This window comes from Galeopterus variegatus, unplaced genomic scaffold (assembly GCF_000696425.1).
Source record: "Galeopterus variegatus unplaced genomic scaffold, G_variegatus-3.0.2 Scaffold1056, whole genome shotgun sequence".
Lineage (NCBI taxonomy): Eukaryota > Metazoa > Chordata > Mammalia > Dermoptera > Cynocephalidae > Galeopterus > Galeopterus variegatus.
The window spans coordinates 287117-291277 of record NW_007727167.1 but is presented as its reverse complement, the minus strand read 5'-3'; the positions used below and the strand labels follow the sequence as shown (position 1 = coordinate 291277).

The 4161-nt window shown below is 36.3% G+C and overlaps 1 long non-coding RNA gene across 1 annotated transcript in view; it reads left to right on the top strand.

Annotated features, from left to right (window-relative positions):
* LOC103591937 overlaps positions 1–348 on the top strand; it is a 6779-nt gene extending 6431 nt beyond the window's left edge. The window contains exon 3 of the long non-coding RNA XR_550628.1: positions 301–348. This is a non-coding gene — a long non-coding RNA (uncharacterized LOC103591937). The remainder of the gene's footprint in view (positions 1–300) is intronic.
* Positions 349–4161: the final 3813 nt, after the last annotated feature.

The following is a 4161-nucleotide window of genomic DNA, read 5'->3' as shown; positions in this document are numbered from 1 at the left end:
GATTAAAGAATTAAATATACACCCTGAAACAATAAAACTTCTTAAAGAAAACATAGGACAGGGCCAAGCCCGTGGCGCACTCGGGAGGGTGCAGCGCTGGGAGCGCAGCGGCGCTCCTGCCGCGGTTTCGGATCCTACATAGGGATGACTGGTGCGCTCACAGTGCTCACTGGCTGAGCACGGTGCAGCCTGTCTCAAAAAGGACAAAAAAAAAAAAAATTACCCTATGGTGATTGATTATGTGTACATTACTTCTCTAATTCATTCCTCTTGCCTCTGATCTCTACCACCATTCTCCAGAAGTTGGCTGAAAAGAACAAAGAAGCTCCCAATCAAATATCCAATAAATATCTGATAAATAAATGCTTGAACTTTTTCTTTTCTACATTTGTGTTATCTCCTCCATTCCTGCACAATGAATAAAAGCATTTTTTCAGGGGCTTTACACTTTTCACATTTTATTTAGTAAATATTGGGTGCCTACTATGTGCAAAATACTAGCGGTAGGAGAAGGGTTGATAGGAGGGCATAAAAATGATAAATCATTGCCCTCAATGAGTTATATTCAAATGGGGAAATAGGCAATGTATAAAAATAATCAGTAGAAAAGAGTACACAGGAAAAATGGAAATTCCAAGTGTTGACTGAGTATAGACCAATGGTATTTTAGTTGCCTGGTTGAGGATAGTTAGCCTGACAAATTTGGCGTTGGGAATGCTTTTGCTTGTAATTGAGAAACATTATCTCTAACTAAATTCTTGAAAATTGGATAGATTGAATTCTTAGCAAAAATAATATGAGAATCTATGTATGGACAATCCAGAAAAAGTCATTTTGGAAATTAGCTTATGAAAAAGGTAATAGGAAAGTATAGTATAAAAAGAAGTGATCATAAAATTTACTGGTCATGTTAAAAGGATTAGAGAAGAAAAAAGATGTACAGAGTTAGGAAATTCTGTGTGGGCACATGTGCATATGTGTTTTAAAGAGAAATATTATAAGGAAGTTTATCGTTCAAGCCCACAGCTTCGAAAGCCTAGCTTCACAGGACTCCTAGCAGAACTGGTTGATTCTATTCAGTAACTCTTTTTCCTAGCAATAGAGTTCAAGAGTGGTATAATTTGTATGGACAGATTAGCTTAATTTTTACTTCATAATTTACTTAAAACCAGAGGATTATTTTATTTGTTCATTTTCCTTTGTCATCGTCATTACCGTGCTCTGCTCAGTAGGTGGCGACATTGCTTCACTCCCCGAATCAACTGAATGGCCTTAACTGAAACGTTAACAAACTTTAAAACAAATTTCAGAGACCTAATTTCACCAAAATTAGAAATATTGCCCTTTCTATCTACCTTACAAAGTCATACACCATTATAAATGCCAATTATATGCTAAATTTCTCTATATCCTACATTTACAGTTTAATAAAAATCATTTGTTGAACATTTTGCCAATGAATGTCAATAAACCAGAATGTGCCATTTTAAAAATTAATATTCACTTAATCTTCATCACCAGGATGTAATAAATTGTCTCCTTTTTAGTTTTGATGAAATATATGTATTTATACTTAATTTTATGTGTGTTAGTCATTCAACAAATGTTTATTACATCTACTATGACAAGAACTCCCTGAATCTCTGCAGAGATGTAGAAAGAAGAGCAGTTATCTGGGTGGGGCACTAAAGACAGATAATAATCCAAATCACACAACATGCATTTGAGATTAAAAGCAGCACTTTAAGGCAACATATAGCCAACTTATGTATGCTATAAATTAATTTTTAGTTGTCCTAAAATTTACCTCCTTTAGTTCTAAAGAGTGTGTCCTAATTTTAGTATTCAGAATTTATTAAGTATCAGTGCTCATCTTAGCTGTATCCTTCTAAGACACTATCTTGCTTTTTAAATTTTTTCCCAGACATCATATCTGCCAGCATTTTCTTTTTGCTTTCTTACAGGATTTTTTCAGATTCCAAGAGCCTATCTTTTAAAAGTTTTCTTTTTCTAAAATAAAGAAGATTCATTTTAAAAAATAACTGTCTTTATCCCTCTTCCAGTTTGGGTTCCCTTTTTTGTTTGTTTGTTTGCTTGTTTTTGTTGTTTGGTGCGAGAGAGAGAGAGAGAGAGAGAGAGAGATGGAGACGTTTTATTTACAGGGATGGGTTCCCTTTTTTTGATCCTTTTTCATAATCACTGTGGCATTAAAATGAAACATTCTAAGTAGAGGTGTAACTTGGTTTTGTACCAGGTAGGATTATATTTCTGGTTTTGGTTTCCACTAATTTCCTGAGGATATTGAGTGCGAACCAATAACTTTAGGAAACTGATTTCAAAATTGTAAGATACCTTTCTTGGACATAATTGATATATAACTGCCCAACCCAGCATATTATACATATAGTTTAGGTTACTTTTTTTCAAACACATTCTCTTTTTCTTACTTTAGATGAAGTTTATCTATTCTTACTAGTCAAGGGAAATCGTTAATTCAAAAAGCACTGTCAAGATTTGTATAAAGAAAAAGAAACCACGCTTGTTTCAGGGATTCACCATGTTTTCCAGAAGTATATTTACATTTTTAACAAGATATTTTATAAGCCTCAGCTTCAACATGAAGGCAAAATGTCCTAAGAGGCTTAAAGTTTTATTTACCCCCCCCCAAATTATATATAATATCAAATAATACCTCTCTAAAGTACCAAATAGAATGACTTCATTTTCTTTGTATTACCCATACTTGGCTCAGTGGATGTGCAAACAACTGTTGTTTGAACAAATGCATCTGAATAGTCTTGGTGTCCTAAACCAATTCAATTCCATCCATAGGCAGGGCCTCAGGTGCCCTGTTGAAAGCCCCTGTGGCTACCCTCAAGCCCCATGAGGAATTTTTCCTTCCTGCTTTCTTTTAGGAACCTGCTTGTTCTATTCCATGTCTCTGGTTTCCTGCTTGTGCCTCGTTCCCTGCATCCTCCTCTCTGCTTGGCACTTCAGTTAGCAACAAATTCAACAATCATTCACACAAGTTCAACCCTTCTCCTGGTTTGTTCTAGCTTTGCTGTCAGGTCTGTGTTTCAGGTTTTCCTGGGCATCAAATTCTGTTACCCCTGCACATTAACCCAGCCCTGGCTTACTAAGCACTCAATCAGGTAGGGAAATTCGGGAAATATGTATGAATGAGAGAATGAACAAGCACGTCTTAAACAATAAAGATTATAAACAACTTTAGTAGTTGAAGTAGTTACAGGACTAAAAATAGAAAGGGGGATCCATAATGATGATGTGCACAATTTTAAAAAAGAATAAGGGAAGAGGAAGTTGTAATTATCATAGGGTCAGTATAATAAATGAGGGCACATCAAATTTACTGTAGGTCTCCTTCCTAGAGACACCAATGCAATCACTATAGGAAAAGATGAGGGCCTAGAATTGAAAGTTGGGGAGAGGCATTTTATTCTATTTATCACTATACTAGGTTAAACTGCCTAATTCAATGAGTTGAATAATAAATTTAAACATATTTGGATACTAAAGTGGAAATGCCATCAATAGCAAGTGATATTGTTGATCTGCATGACAAACAAATGTAGTGGTGGATCTTTCTCACACATTAAGGTATTTAAGACTTTTAAAATACTGTGTTTAAGATTTTTAAAGAGAGAAGACATTTAGAAACTGAAGGTTAATTCTGTGTGTCAACTTGATTAGAGGAAGGAATGCCAAGAACTCTGGAAAAGCTATCTTTTTAGCTGTGTCCATGAGGGTGTTTCCAGCAGAAATTAGTATAAGAGCCTGAGTGGACTGGGTGGGAAAGACCCATCCTCAATGTGGGCAGGAACCATCCAATCCGCCGGGGTCTGGAAAGAACAAAAGACAGAGGAAAGAGGTGAAGCTCTCTCTTTCTCCTGGAGCTGGGATACACTCTTCTCTCCCGTCCGTGGACATCAGAGCTTGAGACACTTAAGCTTTTGGGTTGCAGGACTCACACCAAGGACAACATAATTTTCCCTCGTTTTGAGGCCTTTGGACTTGGACTAAGCCATGCTACCGGCATCCAGTTTGCAGATGGCCTGTCATGGGACTTTTCTTCACAATCGTGTGAGCTAATTCCCCTGATAAATCCCCTCTCATATATTTATAACATATCCTATTGATTCT